Source organism: Chrysochloris asiatica, unplaced genomic scaffold (genome assembly GCF_000296735.1).
Source record: "Chrysochloris asiatica unplaced genomic scaffold, ChrAsi1.0 scaffold00059, whole genome shotgun sequence".
In the NCBI taxonomy this organism is placed as follows: domain Eukaryota; kingdom Metazoa; phylum Chordata; class Mammalia; order Afrosoricida; family Chrysochloridae; genus Chrysochloris; species Chrysochloris asiatica.
Genome location: NW_006408577.1, coordinates 5,159,514 through 5,172,358, shown reverse-complemented (window position 1 = coordinate 5,172,358; position 12,845 = coordinate 5,159,514). Strand labels below are relative to the sequence as shown.

The following is a 12,845-nucleotide window of genomic DNA, read 5'->3' as shown; positions in this document are numbered from 1 at the left end:
CAACGTGTTGCTGGAGTTTTGATATGGCGTTTTGGGTTAATGCACTGGAATGTAAAGTCGGTTTGAACCGAAAGGTTGGTGGTTCAAGCTCACCAACCGCTCCTTGGAAACCCTGTATAGGGTCGCTATGGGTCAGAACCGACTTGATGGAACTTAACAAAAGCAACAACAACAATGTGTCGCTATGAATAGGAATCAACTCTGGCACTTAACAACAATAACGTAATGGCTGGACTCCTGGTGTGGCACTGTAGGATCAGCACTAGACTTCAAACCACAAAATCGTCATTTCAGACCCACCAGCTGCTCCTTGGAAACCCTATACAGGGTCCCTGTGAGTCAGAACCAACTCAATAGCACATAATAACAATAAATGTGATGGCTGGAACTAGGGTTATCTTGGTAGGGCCAGACCATATGAGACGTTCCCCATCCCTGCCCCAGATGAAGATACTATTAGAAATGCCTTTCTTATTTTATTGTTGTTGTAAAGTGTCATTGAGTTGGTTCTGACTCATAGTAACCTTGTATAGGGTTTCTGAAGAGCAACTGGTGGGTTTGAACTGCCAATCTTGTAGTTAATAGTGCAGTGCCGATCCTATAGTGCCACATTGGGCGGTAAAAATCGTTTGCCCAGAAAATTCTAAAGAACATTTTAAGCAATATCTGATAAAATACCATACCCAGCAGATATTCAGGTTTGTGTTTAACACATCTTTCTGAATCCCCACCTCCCCCCTGCAGTTTTTAAACTTAATGTTTTTCCTCCACCACTCGTCTGTCAGTTTGTTTTACTTTGGTGTCTTGCATGTTGCTGTGATTCTGGAAGCCATGCTACCAGTATTTTACATACTAGCAGTGTCACCCTTGGTGGACAGGTTTCAGCTGAGTTTCCAAATGATGAAGATAAATGAGAGAGAGGGAAAGGTATACACTACTTCTGAGTATTCAGTCACTTCAAACCTTATGAAAAGCAGTGGAACACCATTAGATAGCACCAGAATATTGAATACTGAAACATGATGGAGAGCACTAGAATATTGTTAGATACAGTGCTAGAAGATAAGCTCCTCAGGTTGGAAGGCATTCAAAATACAACTGGGGAAGAGCTGCCTCCTCAAAGTAGAGTTGACCATGATGATGCGTATGGAGTAAAGCCTTCAGAACCTTCATTTACTGATGGGCACAACTCGAAGAGAAACAGCTGTAAATGTTAATTAATAATTGGAAGATAGAATTTGCAAAGTATGAATCTAGGAAAATTGGAAATTGTCGAAAATGAAATGGAACGCATAAACATCGATATCCTAAGCGTTAGTGTGCTGAAATGGATTGGTATTGGTCATTTTGAAGCTGACTATCACATGGTTTACTATGCTGGGAGTGTCCAATTGAAAAGTAATGGCATCATGTTCATCATTAAAAAGAACATTTCAAGATCTATCTTGAAGTGCAAAGTTGTCTGTGATAGGATAATATCCATACACCTACAAGGTTGTTGTTGTTGTTAAGTGCCGTCAAGTCGGTTCCGACTCATAGCGACCCTGTACAGGGTTTCCAAGGGTGTAAATCTTTACGGGAGTAGAAAGCCTCATCTTTCTCCCGCGGAGCGGCTTGTAGTTTCGAACCGCTGACCTTAAGGTTCGCAGCCCGATTCGTAACCACTACGCACCTACAAGGAAGACCAGTTAATATCATTATTATTCATATTTACTAAAGCCAGTGATGGTGAAATTGAAGAATTCTACCATCTTCTTCAGTCTGAAATTGATCAAAAATGCAAACAAGATGTATTGATAATTACTGGCGATTGGAATGCAAAGATTGGAAGCAAAAAGGAAGGACCAGTTGTTGGAAAATATGGCATTGGTGATGGAAATGGTGCTGGAGATCACATGATAAAATTTTGTAAGACCATGAATGACTTCATTGTAAATACCTTTTTTAAAACACCGTAAAAGACAACCGTACACATGGATCTCACCAGAAGGAATATACAGAAATCAAATTGATTACATATGTGGAAAGAAAAGGTAGAAAAGCTCCATATCATCAATCAAAACAAGGCCAGGGGCAGATTGAAACAGACCATCAATTGCTCATATATAAATTCTCATATATAAATTCAGGATGAAGCTGAAGAAAATTAAAACAAGTCAAAGAGAGCCAAAATAGGACCTTTAACATATCCTACCTGAATTTAGAGATCATCTCAAGAACAGATTTGATGCATTAGACACAAAAGACCAGAAGAGTTGTGGGATGACATCAAGAACATCATACAGGAAGAAAGCAAAATGGTCATTAAGAAGACAAGAAAGAAGGAAAAGACCACAATGGATGTCAGAAGACACTCTGAAACTTGTTTTCCAGAGTAGAGATGCTAAAGCAAATGGAAGAAATGGGGGGAGGTACAGAGTTGAATAAAAAATTTCAAGAGTCAGCTCTATAAGACAAATATTATGATGAAATGTGCAAAATCCTTGATTAGAAGACCGAAAGGGAAGAACACGCTCAGCATTTCTCAAGATGAGGCAACTGAAGAAAAAATTGAAGCCTCAATTTATAATATTGAAGGATTTTAAGGGCAAAATATTGAATGATGCAGAAAGTATCAAAAGAAGATGGAAGGAATACACAGAGTCACTACCAAAAAGGATTCGTGAATGTTCAGATATTTCAAGAGATAACCAGTGTACTGAAGGAAGAAGTCCAAGGTGAATTGAAGGCATTGGCAAAGAACAAGGCTTTGGGAATTGATGGAATACAAGTTAAAATTGTTCAAGAATTTGATAAAGTACTGGAAGTACTCATTCATTTTTGCCAAGAAATTTGTAAGACACCTACCTGGACAACTAACTGACTAGAAGAGGTCCATATTTGTGCCCATTCCAAAGAGAGGTGACCCAAGGGAATTCAGAAATCATTGAACAATATTATTAATACAGCACACAAGTAGAATTTGCTTAGAATTATTCAAAAGTGGCTACAGCTGTACATTGACAGAGAACTGCCAGAGGTTCAAGCTGGATTCAGACAAGAATGGGGGATAAGGGCGTATCATTGCTGTCGTCAGATGGATCTTCACTGAAAGCAGAGAATATCAGAAAGTTGTTTACCTGTGCTTCATTGACTATGCAAAGGCTTTTGATTGTGTGGATCATAACAAGCTAGGGACAACATTGCAGAGAACGAGTATTCTGGGACACTTAATTGTGCTCCTTTGTAACCTGTACATAGACCAAGACTCATTTGTTTGAACCAAACAGAGAAAACTGAATGGTTTAAAATTAGGAAAAGTATGTGCCAGTGTTATATTCCTTCACCATACTTATTCAAACTGTATGCTGAGCACATAATATGAAAAGATGGATTATATGAAGAAGAACATTGCATCAGGAATTCAGGAAGGTTCATTAACAACCTGTGATAATTCAGATGATACAAACTTGCTTTCTGAAAACGAAGAGGAATTAAAATACTTAACTGATGGTGATCAAAGACCACAGTGTTCAGTATGGGTTGTATTTTAATATAAAGAAAACAAAAATCCTCACCACTGAATCAATACAACATTGAAGTTGTCAAAGACTTCATTTTTCTTGGATCAATCATCAACAGTCATGGAAGCAGCAGTCAAAATATCAAACGATATATTGCATTAGGCACATCTGCTGCATAAGACCTCTTTAAAGTGTTGAAGAACAAAGATGTCAATTTAAGTACTAAGGTGATTTTGACCCATGCTACAGTATTTTCAGTAACCTCATATGCATGTGAAAGCTGGATAGTGTATAAGGAAGACTGTAAAAGAATTGATGCATTTGAGTTGTGTTGGAGGAGAATATTAAAATGACCATGACTGCCAAAGAACAAACAGATCTGTGTTGGAAGAAGTACAGCCAGAGTGCTCCTTGGAGGCCAGGATGACCATACTTCGTCTCTCATATTTCGGTCATATTGTCAGAAGGAACCTGTCCCTGGAGAAGGATATCATGTTTGGTAAAGTGGGATGTTGGAGAAAAAGAGGAGGACCACCAGTGAGTTGAATTGGCATGGTGGCATCAGCAGTGGGTTCAGGTGTAGCAACGGTTGTGAGGTTGGCCCAGGACTGCGCAGTGTTTTGTTCTGTTGTGCATAAGGTCATTATGATTGATACCCAGTTGATCGCACTTAACAACAACAACAAAAAATGTTTTTCTTTTCTTATATTTATATCTAAAATCTAATTTGTATTTTTAAAGACAGTAAAAAAATTTGTACAGGTGTCTATGGAATTTGTCTATTTATAATATACATTTTAGTATAATTTCCAAGTTATGAGACAATGGTACATATTGTCATCTTATATATGATGAATTAGTTGTTGAATTCCCTGAGAATGAAAAAAAATGTTAATGAGTAGATTGCCCCAAGAATGATTTTAGGGATCCTGGATCATTATCAAAATAATTAAATGTTAAGGTTCCAAACTAAATGTATGGGAAATAAATTATACAAGAACAAAAAGCAGAATCTATTGCTGTTGAGTCATTTCTGACTCATGGCAACCCTTTAGAATAGAGTAGAACTTCCCTCATAGGGTTTCAAAGGCCATAATTTTTATTGAAGCAGCCAAGCACTTAAGTCATGGTATAGTGCTGTGGGCTAAAGTGCTGGACTGAAAGGTCAGTTTGATCCACAAGATGGTAGTTCAAGTGTACCAGCCACTCTTTGGAAACCCTATACAGGGTCTTTACGAATTGGAACCGAAGTGAAGGCACTTAATAACAAGAAGCATTTAATCACTGTGCTATCAGGGCTCCTCTTGAAAAGTAATTGAAATTGGTTAAACTCTGGCAGGGAGTTACATTAACACTAATGGTTTACCTAAATTAGTTTTAATTGTTGCAAAAGCAATATGAATCCATGGTTAAAAAAATTGAAATGCAGTTCAGAAGAATTTAAGATGAGAAGTGAGTATCTCTTACTCTGTCTACTCTTAACTACCCTAGTCATAGTCCCCAAAGGGGACTATTTTTTTTATTTTTTAAAACTAAGTCTATGGATTAGTTGGATGATATAAATAGTTAACACGCTCTGCTGCTAAGCAAAAGGTTGGAGGTTCAAGTCTACCCAGAGGCATCTTGGAAGAAAAGCCTGGTGATCTACATCCTAAAACTCATCCTTTGGAAACCATATGGAGCACAGTACTGCTCTGACACATGAGTTGGAATTGACTTAACAGCAACTCATAGGGGTTGTTTCCATAAGTATAAGAATTATGCTAATTCCTTTATATGTTCGTTTATGAACTTTAGAACATGTTTATGAAATCTGTGGGGTCATGGTGTGGCATTGTAGGATAAACACCAGATTGCTTATTGCAAGGTTGACAGTTCAAACCCACCAGCCCCTCCTCAGAAACCCATTACAAGGTCACTATAAGTCAGAATTTAACTACAACAAATGAAATATTTACTATAATAGATGAGGTCTTAGCTCTTTCACTTTCCTGCCCCTTACTCATCTTCTCCCATTTTTCTAGTGCTTTTTTGTCATTCTTAAAATGTCGGAAACCCTGTACAGGGTCGCTATGAGTCGGTTCCGACTCCACGGCACATAACAACAACAACAAATAATGTTTTTAGATTCTTGATTACTTCTTTTTTCTAGATTTTATACTCTCTCCCATCCTAATTTATACGTTTATTCTTACGTTGTCAAAATTGTTAGTACTTTCTTTTAGTTCTGTAATTCCAAAGTGTTTATATTTTGGATTATATGCTGATTGTAAAAATTAAAAACTAGTCTAAGACATGAGTGCTAGCTTTGCATTGCTTTGCTCCACTGTTACACTTTGGACTTTAGCATCAAAATGAAATGCAATCTTTTTTTCCAAATTCTATCAGTTGCTTAAAATTATGTCACAGTTCATTTCATAACTGTGCCATGATTTTCAGTTATGTGTGCTATTATGTTGTATTCTTGTTGAGTTGGTTCTGACTCATAGTGACCCTGTATAGGGTTTCAAAGGATTGACTTGAAGGTTTGAACCATCATCCTATGGATAGAAGTCTAGTGCTTGTCCTATAGCCCCACACTAGGACTCCTTGTACCTTTGTAGTCAGATTTATCCAGTGTAATAATCCTGTCATCTTCATGTGAATTTCCCCTTTTTCTAGAGTCCATTTTCCCTTCACTCCTGCCTCTCTATCTGCAGTCTGGACAGGTTACAATAGCCTACTGCATAGATTTTATTCTGGGACATATTTCTCTTTATTGCCCTCGGTGTAAGTGTTTGTGCTTGAGTTTCCACACAGTTTTTATAAAGCTTGAGAACCCCTTGGAATTGTGTACAATGTTTGTGTGTGGTTGTATTTTAAGTTTTGTTATGTTTTCAAGGAGACTTTTATGATCCCAAACACATTTGTTTGAAAATATTTTCTTTCTACCCTCTTCATGTTTCTGCTGTGGTTTCCAAACATTTTATGAATCTTAAGTACTGTGTCTTCTAGTTATAACCTCTTTAGCTTCATGATGCTTTCTGCTTTCTTGGAAATATCACTACCTAAAACCTCAAGGTTGGCAGTTCAAGTTTACCAGCCGCTCCTTGGAAACCCTGTATAGGGTCTCTGTGAGTCGGAACTGATTTGACAGTACCTAACAACAACAACAAGAGCATTATAATGCAGTTTCATAGCACAACACCTAAGGAGATGTAGCCCAGATGTTAACTGTCATTTGTAATTTTTTTTTAATTTCTTGAAGTTGTTTCTTGCCCTTAGCACTAGCTTTTCTAACTATCTTTCCATTGTCAGTCATTCTTTCCACTGCAGTGGTGATTATGATGCTCTTCATAGAAACAAAGGACATTCTGGTGTAGCACTGTGGACTAATGTGCTGGACTGCAAAGTCGTGAACCACAAGGTCCGTGGTTCAAGCTCACCATTCGCTCCTTGGAAACCCCTACACAGGGTTGCGTTGGGTCAGAAATGGCTTGGCATTACTGAACAAAAACAAAAATTGCTTGCTGACCTTTAACTTTCATTTCCTTGCCCATTTTTTTGAGGTGACTTTAACTACTTTTAACTTGCTAACTTTAGGGTACCTTTAACACTGTTTCTTCATGGCAGATTGAGGGCTACCTTTTGTCAGATCAAAAGTATTTGCCAAGTTTCATAATGAAAGCAAGATAAGCTACAGTGGAATAAACAAAAGTTGTTGCAAAACATTATCTTTTAGTTTTCTTTATTGCTCTTAACTAAGCATGTTTTAAATATGGTATACTAGTTTTTGGCTAAAGAATATACAGTTGGTCTACTGTGCTACTTCTTACTGACTGGTGTAGAATAGAACTTAAAGTATAAGAGAATACATTACATTTTTTAAAAATGGAGTGTTTTATTTTTGGAAAGTTTGTACATACTTTAAGGCATGGTTATCCATACTTACTTATGTGTCTGGGCCTATATTTGTACTGTTTTTATTATCTGGAACAATTTTACTCTCCTATGTCTTGGTGTGGTGCTTTGCGTTAATGTGTCAGACTCCAAAGCAGTTTGAACTGCAGGGTCGGCAGTTCAAGCTCACCAGCTACTCCTTGGAAATCCTCTACAGGGTCGCTATGGATCGGAACCCACTCGATGGCACTTAACAACTTAACAACAACAGGGAAGGGAGGGAGGTGTTTTGAACTATAAGGTCAGCAGTTAAAGTTCGCCAACAGTTGCTCCTCGGAAACCCTAACCAGAAGTTATTTCACTGTGCTAACTTTTTTTATGTTTTAGGTCTACACTTAGTTATTTTGGAGAAACTTTCTCTAACCATTTTGAATTAGATTAAGTGCTACATGTATATGCTTCTATATCACATCATTCATTTATTTATTTAGTACACTTATTGAGTATCTTCTATGAGCCAGTTACTGTTCTGGGACAGAGGAACAAGCAGTGAAAAACAGATGAAGTCCTTGTTCTTGAATGGCTTACTTTCTGCTGAGCAAAGACAGGCAATAAACAATAAAAACAAAAAAACTTATAAAGATAAGTTATAGGAAGAAGAACAAAGCAGAGTGAATGAATAAGAACAGTGATGGGGAGATGATAATTTACATGAGGTGATCAGGAAAGACTTAGCTGAACAGGCTACTTTAGGACATAGATTCAAAGATAGGAGAAAGTGAGTTGGTACGTGGTGGAGGGCAGAATCTTTTGTGCTGAGGAAGCAGCAGCTACAAAGACTCTGAGGCAGGAGCATTCCTGACACAGTCAGAAAACAGAAACGGGAGGACATTAGGACTGAAATAGAGTAATGAGTTAGGACAGTGGTAGGAGATGAGGTCAGAGTGATTGTATGGTATTGTTGTTGTTGTTGTTGTCTGGTGCCATTGAGTTGGAACCGACTCATAGCGACTCCATGCACAACAGAACGAAACACTGTCCGATCCTGGGCCAACCTCACTACTGCTACCACACTTGACGCCATCAATGATACCACCTGGCTGACCCATCTTGTTGGGGGTCTTCCTCTTTTTCTCTGACCCTCAGTCTTACCCAGCATAACATCCTTCTCCAGCAATTGTATGGTATAGGCAGATTACAATAGCGTTTTCTAGATCATAGAAAGGACTTTGGTTAATTACCCTGAGAGAGTTAAGATGGTATTGGAGAGGTGTAGCAAAGGAGCTCTGGTAGCGTAGTGGTTACGAATTGGGCTGTGAACCTTAAGGTCAGCAGTTTGAAACTACCAGCTGCTTCGCGGGAGAAAGATGAGGCGTTCTGCTCCCGTAAAGATTTACAGCCTCGGAAACCCTGTACAGGGTTGCTATGGGTCGGAACCGACTCGACGGCACTTAACAACAACAACAAGCAAAGGAATAAAGTCGTATGTGTATAATTTACCATGGTGGCTGCTGAGTTGAGAATAGCCACAGGGAAACAAATGCAAAAACAGGGAGATGGATTAGGAAACTTGTAGTCATTAAGATGAGCGCTGATGGAGGCTTGGGCTAGGATGGTGGAAGTGAGAAATAATCAAAATCTGAATATATATTTTGAAGACAAAGCTTATCGTATTTGCTGATGAATTGGGCATGATGTGTATGAGAAGCATGACCCCAGGGTTGGCTTGTACAAATATAAAGTTAAATTCAGATGAGGAAGCCAAATGAAACAGGCTTGAGATGGGGAATGAGGGTAGTACTCAGTAGCTCAATATTAGACAGGTTAAGCTTGAGAGATTTACTAGAAATTCAAATGGTGATAGTAAGTAGTCAATTATAAATGAACCTAAGTTCACACTAGTGTTCAGTTTGTGAGAGTCAAGTTGAAGAGTATGTATTGAAGGTTTAAGAGAGAGGAGGAATGGAATAGTCAGAGAGTACTGTTGCCATTCATTTATTGTTAATGATCATGAATTCAAGTTGAGATCAGTTAGCATAGGTGTGTGTTTTCTTCTACTGTGGATTTTGTCAGTCAAGTATGTTAGAAGGAGAGAGGGATAAGGAAGTCATTATAATGATGTGTCATTTAAGGTAGATTCCCTGGAAAAAATAAAAGACGTGAGAGGGTGAGTCACAGTTAGTTAGTTACAACTTGATAAGGTTACTAGAGAGAGGATAACTGTAAAGGTAGGAATTATTCTATTGTTGCCATTGTGCCTTGCCCCAGTCTTCTAAGAACCAAAACAAACACCAAATTCACTGCCAACAAGTCAATTCTAACTTAATTTTATAGCGACCCTATTGTTGTTGTTATGTGCCATGGAGTTGGTTCCGACTCACAGTGACCCTGTACAAGGTTTCCGAGGCTGTAACTCTTTATGGGAGCAGAAAGACTCATCTTTCTCCTGCGGAACAGCTGGTAGTTTTGAACTGCTGACCTTGCAGTTCGCAGCCTGATTCATAACCACTGCGCTACCAGAGCTCCTTATAGCGATCCTATAGGACAGAATAAAACTGCTCTGTAGGGTTTCTGAGACTGTAAATCATTATGGGAGTAAACCATAAGAATTAGATGGTATCTGGCTACCACTACTGACTGTTCTGATTCAGGATCCAATTAGAACATTCTGGACAGAGAAGGAGAAAAAGAAAAAAGAAAAAACCTGCAAAATCATAAACCCACAAAAAAACCCCAAAACCCTGGTCTTACTGGTCTGATAGAGATAGTCTTCAAGCCTGGAACTGAACCAACCACGGGGGTTCAACTTTCAGCCAAATGCTGTTGTTAAGTACTATCGACTTGGTTTCGACTCATCGCAATCCAGTATAGAGTTTTCAAGGAGTGGCTGACTGGTGGGTTTGAACCATCAACTTTGTGGTTAGTAGTCTAGTGCTTATTTTCCAGTACCATTCCAGGACTCTGGCCAAACAATATTCCTAGGGAAGAATGTACTCCCCAATACAATGAGCTATATGAGACCAAAAGAGTAATTGTAGTTTTCGTTAAGTGCCATCGAGTCGGTTCCCACCCATAGCAACCCTATATAGGGTTTTGAAGGAGTGGCTCATGAGCTTGAACTGCTGACCTTGTGGTTCAAACTCACTTTGCAGTTTAGCATATTAACACACAACCCCATACCAGGACTCCAAATGAATAGTATTTGCCCTGAAAACAAAGCTCAAAAATCAGGAAGGAGGAGTAGGAAAGAAGGACAAATGAAACCCAGGGAGGAAATGAGTAGTAGAGTGTTACTTTGAGAGGATTATAATCAATGTCATGATATAAAATATGTATAAATTGCTGAATGGAAAACTAATTTGCTCTCTAGACTTTCTCCCAAAGTACAATGAAAAGATACACACACACACACACACACACACACATACAGTGTCGCAATACAAAATCTATATAAATTGTTGAATGGAAGACTAATTTGTTCTGTAGACTTTCTCTCAAACTATAAATTAAAGAAATATATCATATATATACACACATATATGCACATGATACAAAATATGCATAAATTGTTGAATGGAAAACTAATTTGCCAAAACTTTCTCCCAAACTACAATTGTTGTTGTTGTTAAGTGCCGTCAGAGTCGGTTCCTACCCATAGTGACACTGTAGAAGGTTTCCAGGGAGCAGCTGGTGAGTTTGAACCACCAACCTTGCGGTTCAAACCAACTTTGCAGTCCAGCACATTAAACCACACTGCCACACCAGAACTCCAAACTACAATTAAAAGAACACACACACACACATAGTTATGTGTCGTCAAGTCAGTTCCGACCCATAACGACCCTTTATAGGGTTTCCAAGGAGCAGCTGGTGAGCTTGAATTGCCAACCTTGCAGTTCAAACTGTGGGTTAATGCGCGAGGCTTTGCAGTCTGGTGTATTAACCCACAGCACCACACCAGGACTCCATATATATATATAAAGGAGCTCTGGTAGCATAGTGGTTACTAGTCAGACTGCTTACCTCAAGGTCAACAGTTTGAAATTGCCAGTGGTTCTACGTGGGAAAGGTGAGGCTTTCTACTCCTGTAAAGATTTACAGCCTCGGAAACCGTATACAGGGTTGTTATGAGTTTGAACCAACTCCATGGCACATAACCACCATGTAGATATAATAGGCACAACAAGCACCATTTAATATTGGCAGATTGCCTTCAGTGGCACCTAAGATCATCTTTTTATAAATAAACTCAGTATGATTATTGATTACAGTGATGACATCTAATCAGTAACAAAAACCTGACTTATGTTTGATGTACTCAGTTTATGAAATCATAGTAATCACATATTAGATTTTGTTTTTAATAATTGAAATTTGGTACAAAGGAAGTAACTGCACTTATATTTCCATATACAGTGGAAAATGCTACCATTAAATGAAGTATTTTATATTATTATTGTTACAATTTGACATGTTTTTGGACTCAAGCGCCGGCAACAGTAGTGAGGTTGATCCAGGATCAGGCAGTGTTTTGTTCTGCTGTTTATACGGTCGCTATGAGTCAGTACCGACTCGATGGCACCTAACAACAACAACAACAACAACATACAGAGCTACTATACCTGACCAAAACACTTATTAATAGGGTATATAATTAGTGACTTTTCTAGTGCTGGTGATAAAATTAGTTAAATCAGTTCACTCTCTATCTGACCATCTTATGACCAGAAATGTGAAATTATCAAGATGTTTAGCTGAGGCAAATTATTGTGTTCAGCTGGTAAATAGAGATTTTAATTTATATTACTGAAGTTTATATTAATCTTTGTTCTGGTTATCTATTTTGCATGAAACCACCCCAAAATTTATTGGCTTAAAATAGCAACAACTTATTAACTGTGATTCTGTGGCCGTTCTTTTGCTGGTCTGACCTGGACTCTTCATTCAGCTGGTGGGTTGGCTGGGAGACAGACCTTTCTAGGCCAGCAGGACAGCAGCCCATCACTCACTATGGGTATTTTATACTAGGCTTCTCAGCATGACCTCTGAGTACATTATTTCAAGTGGACAAAAGCAGAAGCTTCAGGGACTCTTAAAATTAGTCCTAATTCTTAAAAATGATGCAGTATCATTTCTGTTGCTTTTTCTGTTGGTCACAGCAGGTACAGACCAGACTCAATTCTAAGGATGGGAAAAGAGACTCCCACTTTTGCTAATAGGAGCATAAAGAGGCATGGGAATAACCTTTAATTTTTATTTTACCTTCAGTTCTGTAAAATACAAAATTCTTATATTGTCTTTTCAGAATTAATTTGAACTAATAATTAGCAATGTAACCTTGAAATATATTATTCCTTGATTGTCGGGGACTGGCCACGACATAGGGGTTCGGTTCACGAGGAGGAGATACGTGGCGGCGGTAAAGATATACACAGACAGACAGAAAGAGGGGGACAATGAGGC

The 12,845-nt window shown here is 38.4% G+C and overlaps 1 protein-coding gene across 2 annotated transcripts in view; it reads left to right on the top strand.

Moving 5' to 3' along the window:
- NCKAP1 (NCK-associated protein 1) overlaps positions 1–12,845 on the top strand; it is a 112,638-nt gene that overhangs the window by 18,644 nt on the left and 81,149 nt on the right. The window lies entirely within an intron of this gene.